Source organism: Myotis brandtii, unplaced genomic scaffold, assembly GCF_000412655.1.
Source record: "Myotis brandtii unplaced genomic scaffold, ASM41265v1 scaffold115, whole genome shotgun sequence".
NCBI classification, from domain to species: domain Eukaryota; kingdom Metazoa; phylum Chordata; class Mammalia; order Chiroptera; family Vespertilionidae; genus Myotis; species Myotis brandtii.
In genome coordinates, this window is record NW_005353967.1 from 1,119,488 (window position 1) to 1,131,473 (window position 11,986).

General features: G+C 42.0%; 1 pseudogene; it reads right to left on the reverse strand.

Moving 5' to 3' along the window:
* Positions 1–5,088: 5,088 nt before the first annotated feature.
* LOC102258854 lies at positions 5,089–11,533 on the reverse strand (annotated as a pseudogene).
* Positions 11,534–11,986: the final 453 nt, after the last annotated feature.

An 11,986-nucleotide genomic window follows, 5' to 3' on the forward strand; every position in this document is an offset into this window, starting at 1 on the left:
TACTCTGTGCCTGGATGAATGGTAGGCAAGAATTAGGGAGGAAACCCAGTCTATGGCAGTAATTTCAAAATCCCCTTCTCTGCCCCTTTGCCACTGGTCTAGGGGAAAAGATTCTGGTAGAGGCTATTCTTTCAATGATAAACTGACTATTTGCTAAGCCTGTGGAAACACACTCTGGTAACTTCCCTATTAATTTTGAGATTTTTTTTTCACCTTGTGGTGCTTCAAGGCCAAATGAGCTTTCAAGGAGGTCATAGGAACGTAAGAACATAAGAAATGCCATAATAGGTCAAGTTAATGAGCCAGTTAGTCTGATACGCTTTTTCTGAGAGTGGCAACAAGGTACATTTTGTGCATGTTGTCAATTCCAAAATATTTGAGGCTATGAGCAAGTGTGTTTCTTAGACCGGGTATATATTTCAAATGTCCATGGTTTCCTTTATTGATGTACAATGAATCTTCACCCATAAATTCATTTAAACCCATCTGATGATATTTTAATCATGTACTACTTTTCATATAATGAGCTCTATGCATCTGTTTCCTTTCATTTGACCTAACCTACCTGCTTCACATTTCCAAAGGTTTCCTGTTGAAATATGCTTAGAATTGGTAGACCAGTAACTGTGACTCTGCCTAAGTGAGGTCTCCATACTGAGTTGATTAAATGTTCAAATCCTAGGTGGCTCCGTTGCGCAATGGATAGCGCATTGGACTTCTAAATGTTCAAATCCTTCCCAAACAGGTGGTTACCAATTACCCATCTACAACTCCTAGGATTTTTTGTCAGCATTATATTGCCCAGGGTCAATGCGTTCCTTCTTATGGTCTACTTAAATAATTCCTGTTGGTTAGCCTATTTCCTTCCTTTTACCAGGAAAAGAAAATTATCAGGATTCTCTCACACAAAAAAAGTAAATAAAAGAATAAGTATTGTTTCTCAGGGCTTAACAACAGGAACCTAAACTCCAAGGAAGCAGGATATGCAGCCGACATGGGTCCATGAGCAGCTGGGCTTATGAAGATGTATTTTTAATTGACGACAACAACAAAAAAATAGCAATCCAAAAACTCATTGAAAAGTAATAATAAAGAACAAAACTTCATGTTTGTAATCTGTAACTGCTAGTTTTCTATTGGCAAAGCTATCTGTGAGATACAAAATTGACTGCCACCATGCAACCATGCAACCATGCAACCATGACAGCAGGGCTGACCATGCTACAGGGTATGGGTAGGATCTGTTCTTTCTTGGGGCCACCTAAGGTCACTACCAGGGTAATATCTTCTTTTCACTAAGATTTTGTTTTCTTCTAAACTCACACAACACATGCACTTATTTAGTGAGTAATTAAAAAGAAAAAGGCAGACCAAATACACCCAAATCCTACCTTCATTTCTCAACCTGCCAAGTAATCCAATAAATTATTTACTTTGGGATTACTTGTGTTAAACAGCATTCTCTGCATACTGTATAAGATGTCTTTGATTTCAAGCTTGTTTTAAATAAATAGTTCTATCAAAATAGAATGGCCTTAACTTTCAGCCCTGGGAATAAACAAATAGTCTCAATCAATGACACTGGGACCACCATTTAACATTTTTCAAGAGGCTAAGAAAAGAAATATTTTCATGCCTACAACATTAAGTCAGAAATAGCCTTTGGCACATATTTAACTTGGTCTTTTCAAAGGTTGTGGGAAAATATGGAGAAAAAAAATATAAGCAAAATTAGCAAGGCTACCATGACAACAACCCAGTACTCAGAGGCAGAGCATAAACTCCAGAAATCTCAGAGGGAATGAAAGGAGGGTCCCTAGGACAGGCCATTAGGGAAGAAGCACCAAGCATAAAGAGAATTATTGCTAAATGGACAGATACTGGAACAGATATTTATTGTAATGGATTTCCTGTGGTGTGAAATCTTATCAAAAGGACACTGTTACTAAGAAGAAACCATTTGCTTGAAATTATGTGTTTTTTACCATATTGAACTCAATGTGGAAATATATGTCCCACATTTTTATTTCTGTGGGCTGTCATTTGCTTTTGTTTAATGGGCACGAGAAGCTGCATATTTGGAAGTAAGAAAAGAATATATGGAGACGTTTTTTTAAATGAGTTTGCCAAAGTGGCTGAGTCAGGACTCAGGAGTGGACATCGAGACTCCCAGTGCTCTATCACAGCATGATTTTTTATCTATTTAAATTTGAAGCTTTAGATACTTACATTATTTCATTCAACCAAGAAATATTTACAGGCAATTACTGTATACTGGTCTTCTACTGTTTGGAATACAGGATTGAGCAGGAAAGAACTCATACATTATCTACAGGAGCAAGGAATCAAGAAAAGAGAAATCAACAAGTAAACCAATATATAAACAAGGAAATGTCTAGACAAGAGGAGCAACAAATTCAAAGGCCTGAGTCAGTGAAGACTCAGGTATGTGTCAAGAACAAGAGGAGGCAAGTCTACCCAGGACAGAGTCAGCCAAAGGGAGTATACTAGGTGACAATATCTGAGGTAGGGCTCTGATCTTTGTAGGAGTGTAGTGGGAATTTCCAGTCTTGTCCCACCCATCTATTTCTCATACATCTGTCCGAATGATCCAAAAGCATCATCTCTCACCTGGATTGTTGCAGTACAGATAGATTCTATATTCACAATAAATATTGAAGATAAAACTGATAAGACATGATGGCTTGGATGTGGGATACAAAGGAAAGGAAGCAGTAACAATTAGCTTCCTGACCCAAGACAGAGAGTGAATGGAAGTGCCATTTACTGACACAGGCAAGACAGAGAGCACAGATCTGAGGGAAAATGGGCTATGGACATTTATTAACTGCCTATTTTGGGACATCCGCTGGCTATCCAAATGTAACAATATGGTCAAGTAGACAATTAAATACACAGTTGGTACCACAACTCAGGGAAAAGGTCAGGGCTGGGGTATAAATTTGGATGTCATCAACCTATAGATGACATAAAGCAATGAGCCCAAATGCAGTCGCCTGGCATGCACAGAAGGGGCAGTTTGGTAATTAGAATGTCCAGTACCATGTAAGAGTCAAAGGACCCAATTTCATTCAAAAGAAAGACATAAATTATGGATTTATGAAAAAATGTATAGATAGAGGTCTAACCTCAAATCCAATACTGCCCATAGAATAAATATCCTGTGAATTCCCTGGGCAACACAGAAATGTTGGGGAAAATGAAGTGAGTTCATGCTCTCTCACTCTCCTCCCCTCCCATCGAGGACTGCTCTTACTTATCTTTTCTGCGTTAGAAGGGAAGGAGGGGGGAGACAAGAACAGAGATAAAAAGCACAGGAAAGGGCTTATATGACTGACACTGGATTTGTGCTCTTTGGCTCAGTGGAGGTTTAGCTGTCTCTTCTGTGGGACTTTTTCCTTATTGACTCACGACACTTGCGGCCTCTCACATGCATGTGCCTGACCAGATGAATGTGCTCTCTTCTAACGGTTCCTTAATCTCTCATCTGGCCATCTCCAGGTTCTTCTCCGTTGAAGCCTTTTCAATCCTCTGCAGATGATCATATTAGGTCAAATCAACAGTGACCCCAGAGCAGCCTTTTCTCACTCATGGCCCTCAACAAACTCACTGAAAACACTCCTGCATTCTTTGCCCAAACAGACCCTGGGAACATAGTTAGACCTTCAGCAGCAGCAGCTACTTTTCTTCACTTGGTTTTCTGAACCATCATTGTCTCCCCATTAAATTTTTCAGAATGGGGTTGCACATCTGGATTTGTTAAGACACCCATTGTGCTCTCCATGTGGTCTCTTTGAAGGTCTTCTCACACACCTGAGATGAGAGGAAGCAGAGGAAGGAAGAAGGCTTGTCTCACATGGGCTGCTCTCTTCAAAGAAATCTCCAAACTCTGCTTTTTAATCTGACCTTTTTATATTCATAATGTGAGTGCAGAATCTAAGAGTCATGCAACCACTTTTTCTAAAACTCCTTTGGAAATTCTGCACATGGTTTAGCACCTACTCTGAAATTCAGCATGTATTTTATTGCAGGGCTCAGTTAAAATTGCAAATTTCAATATTATTGCAGTTTAAAAAAAACATAGAACAATATAAAACAAGCTCACAGGTGAATAATCAAGAAGGAAAATAATACAAAATGATCCAAGAAAGAAAGGAGTAATTCCTGGCGTAAGAGAAGAGATGGAATCAAGAGTTCTGGAGGAGGGAAGTGATGATGTGTATGTCCAGTATGACAGCAAGCAATGTTCCCAGTGGAAATTTATAAAAATTTAAATATGTAATTTTATCTCATTTTTTATAATTATGAAGCAAATACTGATGCTTATGTCCATGAACACTGGTTATAAGTAATATTTTACCATCTATGACAACACTAGAATAACAAAAGTTTCTAAATTAAAAAAAATAGTATAAGCATTTAATTTAATATTTTAGAACAACTTTATTATGCTTCCTTTTATTGATAAATATTTAAAAGCTTCAAATATTCTACCAAGCTATATCAGAAAAACAAAACTGATATAGAACACTTCTTTACCTGAAATTTTAAAATAAAAAATAAAAACTCTGAAAAACTGCAGGGTTTTTCATATTTTTGGTAAAAAAAAAAATCGAAACTGAACTGAAGACAGGTCATTTATGGTCATTCATATGTCTGTAGGGAAAATAATCTGTTTGATCATGGTGTTTGCCTGAGCCCTTGCTGAAAGTACTACAAAATGTATAGTATGTGGACAATATATCTTTCTAAAATTGAGGGGTGGGTGGGAATCTGAATTCTTAAGTATTTTGGCCTCAAGATATTTTGGATGGGAGATTGTAAACCTTTAGTACAGAGTAAAATGTAATATTTTTGTGAATTTAAGACAATTTAAGCATTTAAGGAAATCCAGATTTATGGAATTCAGTATAAAACAGAGACCCTGCATTGGAGAAATAGCACAAAGATATTTTTGTGACCTAGTCTTACCTATATAACCAATAGCATGCAAAGACTCCAAGGAGTGAATTAGAGCAAAATATAGTGCACTCTTTCCAAGAAAGCTGAGCTTTTCTGCTAGCTTCCTTATTTCATCTGGCTTACAACATTAAGCATGTTAATAACCAGGGCACTTTTGGAAGTCATTTGACCAAGCCAGCCTTCAGATCCTTGGTGTTCAAGCAAAACTCCATAGTAAACCTATTGCAGTAATTCGGAATATGTATTACAAATACAAAGGAAATCAACATTTAATCTATCTCTAAAAGTCATATCTTAAAATCGTTGGGAGGAAAAGATAAATTTTACGGTGCATAAGCTTATCTTCATGGGATTTTTGGCAGACCATCAAAATACCTTTTGATACCTCAAATCTGTTTTAATCTTTGAAAAGTTCTACACTTGACCAAAAAGGTTTTCAAAAGCAATGGTGCCGAAACTTGTTGTGTGGTCAACCATTGTGTTTGGAGTCCTGCATCACTCACTGGGTTATAGCCTAAGAAAAACAATGCATTCTACACCCTGAGAATCATGACTGCACAAATGTCTGCTATCTTGTGTGTTAAATCTGACTCACAATTAAAGAGAGTAAACACAGACATGTGTAAATACTAGATAATATTTTTCAACCTGAAATGCTCAAACAAAAATCTTTGAAAACCTTTTAAAGACAAATAACCTATTAAAGGAGCTGAAAAAATGTACACATTGCAACTCAGTGCTGCTTTATTGATTCCTTTGGAAGGTTGATGATGGTAAACAGGATTAAGAAATGTTCAATAATAGCCCTAGCCAGTTTTGCTCAGTGGTTAGAGTGTCACTCTGTAGACTGAAGAGTCTCAGGTTTGATTTCTAGTCCAGGGCACATACCTGGGTTGCAGGTTCAATCCCCTGGCCACAGGCCCTAATGGGGGAGGGCATGTGGAGGAGGTAACCAATCAATGTGTTTCTCTCACATTAATGTTTCTCTCTGTTTGTCTCTCCCCCTTCCTTCCACTCTCTCTAAAAATTAATGAAAAAAATATCTTCGGGTAAGAATTTTTTTAAGTTCAATAATAAAATGCAGTACTTTTGCTTAGAAATTGATATAATTTCTAAATTTTGTTAGAACTCATGTCAAAGCATCAAGCTTAATAGATGGCTATAACACAAGTGCTAATTATATTCCCATAAAACAGGGTCAAAGAGAGAGCTCTCAGTGAGAATATTCCCGTGATGCCTATATCTCTACAGTGTCCAAAAATATTATTATAAGGTGGTTGATATTCATTTAGGTTTGTCAACTTTCTTGTCTGTATGTATTTCTAGAATTATCATTATAAAGGAAAAGGAGAAGATGGAAGAGAAAGAGAAGAGATCATTATGAAGAAAGTAAATTGCCCATAAACCTCTCCCACTCACATGCCCTAATCACCAATGTAAACACTAATGACTGCTTTATCCCAAGATGCTGGGATTTTTTTTTCTGTTTGTTTCCCTCATCTCACATTCTATTTTTCTTAGCTGTGTTGTAGTTTACTCTAAAATGTAAACTTTTAGATTCTACACCTTCCTGAGCATAAGCATTTCATCCTGTTTTTTGAATTTCTGGTATTCAGAATAAAAGTAAATACCCAAAGAGGCTTAGGAAGTGATTTCTTAAATATCCTTACTGAATTTGGTTAAACAAAAACTAAGAATTCATTAAATGAGAGGATGTATAATTGGCATTGAGTTTTAGAATTTCAAACTCAATCACTTTTTTAAAAGTCTCTTCAATAAATGGTGCTGGGAGATTGGACAAGTTCAGGGAAAAAATTGAAATGATGACCAATTTATACCTTACACAACAATAAACTTGAAATGGACAAAAGACTTACATAGGGGAGAGACCAAGATGGCGGCATAGGTAAACACCGGAGACTGCTGCCGCAAACAACCACTTCAAAAATACAACTAAAAGACGGAATGGACATCACCCAGAACCACAGGAAGGCTGGCTGAGAAGAGACTCTTCAACTAGAAGGAAAAATAACAGCACACCGAGGCTCAGAGGAGGCGCAGTGTGGAAAAAACTCAGGTGCGGAGGTGCGCGCGCAAAGCGGGCTGGTGGCTGAGAGCGCGGTTGTCGTTTTCGGTCAGGGGGGAGTCTCAGACTCTGAGCTCCAGATACGGGCGAATCGCTGGGGACTCGGACCCAAACGGGAGAAGCGGGAGTGTCTGGCATCAGTTGGAAGGCAGCTTTCCCTCCGAGGTTTGCAGCGGTTCCGGGGGTTCTGAGAAGCAGAGCCTCTGGGAACAGGACTGAGGGCACCATAACGGCTCCCTCCGCCCGCCCTGTTGAGCCCGCCCCGCCCAAGCCCTGCGCAGAGCCATTTGCCGGATCGCCTCAGGCAAAGGCTAGATTAGCACCTCCCCAGAGGACAGAAGTTTTCCGCGGCAGACACAGCTGATTCACACAGCCAGTCGGCCTGGTGGTCAAATCCCTCTAGTATTAACTACAACAATCAAGGCTCAACTAGAACAAGACTGCGCACAAAGACCACTAGGGGGTGCACCAAGAAAGCATAAAAAATGCGGAGACAAAAAAACATGACAGAAATGGAGGATATAGAGCTAAAAATCGCAATTTTGAGGGCTTGCAAAAATGTGCTAGAAGCTGTCAATAAACTTGAGGAGAGAGTCACGAAAACTAATGAGACCCTCGATGCTATGATAAAGAACCAACTAGAAATTAAGCATACACGGACTGAAATAAAGAATATTATACAGACACCCAATAGCAGACCAGAGGAGCGCAAGAATCAAGCCAAAGATTTGAAATGCGAAGAAGCAAAAAACACCCAACCGGAAAAGCAAAATGAAAAAAGAATCCGAAAATACGAAGATAGTGTAAGGAGCCTCTGGGACAGCTTCAAGCGTACAAACATCAGAATAATTGGGGTGCCAGAAGATGAGAGACAGCAAGATATTGAAAACCTATTTGAAGAAATAATGGCAGAAAACTTCCCCCACCTGGTGAAAGAAATGGACTTACAGGTCCAAGAAGCGCAGAGAACCCCAAACAAAAGGAATCCAAAGAGGACCACACCAAGACACATCATAATTAAAATGCCAAGAGCAAAAGACAAAGAGAGAATCTTAAAAGCAGCAAGAGAAAGAGACTCAATTACCTACAAGGGAATACCCATACGACTGTCAGCTGATTTCTCAACAGAAACTTTGCAGGCCAGAAGGGAATGGCAAGAAATATTCAAAGTGATGAATACCAAGAACCTACAACCAAGATTACTTTATCCAGCAAAGCTATCATTCAGAATTGAAGGTCAGATAAAGAGCTTCACAGATAAGGAAAAGCTAAAGGAGTTCATCACCACTAAACCAGTATTATACGAAATGCTGAAAGGTATCCTTTAAGAAGAGGAAGAAGAAAAAGGTAAAGATACAAATTGTGAACAACAAACATGCATCTATCAACAAGTGAATCTAAGAACCAAGTGAATAAATAATCTGATGTACAGAATGAACTGGTGATTATAATGAATCAGGGACATAGAAAGGGAATGGACTGACTATTCTTGGGGGGGAAAGGGGAATGGGAGATGCGGGAAGAAACTGGACAAAAATCGTGCACCTATGGATGAGGACAGTGGATGGGGAGTGAGGGCGGAGGGTGGGGCGGGAACTGGGAGGAGGGGAGTTATGGGGGGGAAAAAAGAGGAACAAATGTAACCTGAACAATAAAGATTTAATAAAAAAAAAAAAGAAGACTTACATATAAGTCATGAAACTATGAAAATCCTAGAAGAAAACGTAGGCAGCAAAATCTCAGACATCTCTCATACCAATATGTTTGCTGATACATCTCATAGGGCAAGGGAAACCAAGAAGAAAATAAACAAATGGGACTACATCAAAATAACAAGCTTTTGCTCAGCAAAAGAAACCATCAACAAAATGAAAAAAAGCACACTGTATGGGAGAACGTATTTGCCAATGATACATCTGATAAGGGGTTAATTTCCAAAATATGTAAGGAACTCATACAACTTAACAAAAGACAAGCAATCCAATTAAAAAATGAGCAAAGGACCTAAATAGACACTTCTCCAAAGTGGACATCCAGAAGGCCAAGAGATATATGAAGGAATGCTCAAAGTCACTAATCATCAGAGAGATGCAAATTAAAACTACAATGAGGTATCACCTCACACCTGTCAGAATGGCTATCTTCAACAAAACAACAAAGACAAGAGCTGGTTAGGATGTGGAGAAAAGAGAACCCTAGTACACTGCTGGTGGCAGTGCACACTGGTGCAGCCATTATGGAAAACAGTATGGAGTTTCCTCAAAAAATTAAAAATGGAACTGCCATTTGACCCAGTGATCCCACTTCTAGGAATATATCCTAAGAAACCCGAAGCACCAATCAGAAAGAATGTATGCACCCCTGTGTCCATAGCAGCATAATTTACAATAGCTAAGATCTAGAAACAGCCCAAATGCCCATCAGATGAGTGGCTAAAAAGGCCGTGGTACATTTACCTGTCTCTCAGGTTTAGTATTTTACAGTATTATTCCAAAATGTAACACTACACAGCTGTGAAAAAGAAAGATCTCTTACACTTTGAGACAGCATGGAGGGACTTGGAGAGTATTATGCTAAGCAAAATAAATCAATCAAAGATAAATATCACATGATCCCATTCATATGTGGAATCTAATGAACAAAAAAAACTGAAGAACAAAATAGATCCAGAGACACAGAAGCATGGAATAGACTGTCAAATCTCAGAGGGAAGGTGGAGGTCGGTGGGTAGGTGGGTAAGATTAACCAGGGAACTTATATACATACTAGAGGCCTGGTGCACAAAATCCGTGACCTGTGGGGCCCTGCCCTCCAGCCCCCCAATATTCATATATTTTTGTATATGTGTGTATGTATGCATATTTTGTGTGTTTTTGTTAATCCTCACCTGAGGACATTTTTCACTGATTTTTAGAGTAGGAGGGAAGGTGAGAGACAGAGAGAGAAACATGGATTGGGAAAGACACATCAATTGGTTACCTCCTGCACATGCCCTGACTAGTTCGGGCCAAAACAGCACCACCAACAGCACCACCGACAGGGCTGACTGCTGGCGGCCCCTGGGCTCAGGCGTTGAGCGTATGGTGATTTTCTGTTTCTGCTTCCACTTCTGTAGAGGTCCCGCTTGTAGGAGCTGCTGATGTAGCGACCACTTTCTGTCTTGATCTTCTTGTCCTTCTGTCCTGACTGTTCCACAAACCGCTTCTTCTTCCGGTCCCACTTGAGCTGCTGCCGGCCCCTGGTCAGGCTCTGGGCCTCGTCCCCCATCAGGTCCAGGACAGCGCCAGCCACCTGCTGCTCAAAGGCGCCCCTGTCCCCACCAACGCCCAGGTCCCGTTCACTGTCGAAGTCCTTGGACCGAGAGCGGACATAGAAATCCTGGTCCAGCAGCCAGGCCTTCTCCTTCCACCTCTTGGCTCCCCACTCAGGTCCTGGCTGCTGAAACAGTCAGGCCCACAACCTCTGTGAAGATGTCCTCCACGCTCTCTCCTACCACCTCTTCCTTCTCCTTCTCTTTCCCAGGCTGCTCCGCCTATGGCGATGGGCAGCTCAGGTATGGGCCAGCCAGGCCCTCCTGCCACTCCTACCAGAAGCTGCCGCTTGGCTCGCATCACCTGGCTGCTCAGGTCCCAGCTGGAGGCATTGATCTCAAAGATGGTCCCCCGCGAGAGGTACTGCTTGATGCTGTCCACCAGCCTCGGCAGCTGCAGCTCCTCCTCCTCGAAGCTCAAATTGAAGAGGGGGTGCAGGCCCAGCCCGCAAGGTCCAGCTCCTTGGCCCACTTGATGGACTCTGGCGAGCGCACGTACTATTGCTGGGTGTTGTCCGCCATGCAACCCAGGCCCGCAGCTCCAGCGATGCCTCCAGGGTGCTCCACAAGCCACAGTCCTCGTCATCCACCATGCTCTGTGGCACCCGGCCTAGCATGCCGTCCACGCTGACCACATCTGAGGGCTCCTCGTCGGGGGAGCGAGGGTAAGGGCATGGCCCAGGAAAGGTGCAGGTCCAGCAGGTAGGGACCTCATCTGGGGCCGCCAAGGAGTAGACCGTGCTACTTGGGCCAGCCTGGGCCACACGACCCACGCGGTGCAGGAAGAGCTTGCCCTTGGTGGGGAAGCTGAAGTTGATGACATTGTCCAGCAGCAGGATGTCCAGGCCCCAGGCGGCCAGGTCAGTCATGATGAGGGTGGAGCACTTGCCATGGGTGAACTTGGCCAGGTTGATCTTGCAGGTTGTCTGGTCCAGGGCGCTGTAGATGTGGGTGCAGCTCACCCGCTGGAGCAGCCTCGGCTTGGAGACCAAGCGGCTGGGGGAAGGCAGATACTCAAAGCCTGAGCCCGGGGTGCGGGGGCTAACCAGGGGGGCTTCCGGCAAGGGGGAGGGGCTTATGGAGCAGATCTGGTGGTTGGCTGCCCCAGTGCGTGTCATAGCAACCAGTGTTTCCGCTGTTCGATAAATTTGCATATTAGCCTTTTATTATCTAGGACTTGAGGCCCAGTGCATGAATTCATGCACCAGTGAGTTCCCTCAGCCTGGCTTGTGGAATTGGGCCAAAACCAGCTCTCCAATATCCCCTGAGGGGGTCCCAGATTGCAAGAGGGCTCAGGCCAGGCTGAGGGACCCCAAAGATACATGATCAGGACCAGGGTCGCGGGAGATTGGCCAGCTAGGGAGGGACCACAGGAGGGCTCCAGGGCATGACTGGCATGTCTCGCTCAGTCCGGATGGGCCAGATCCCAGCAGCAAGCTCACCTACTGGTTGGAGCATCTACCCGTGGTGGTCAATGCACATCATAGCAGCGGTTGAGCGGCCTTAGCATATCATTAGCATATTATGCTTTGATTGGTTGAATGAATGGACACTTAGCATATTAGGCTTTTATTATATAGGATAGGATATGCATAACTCCATGGACA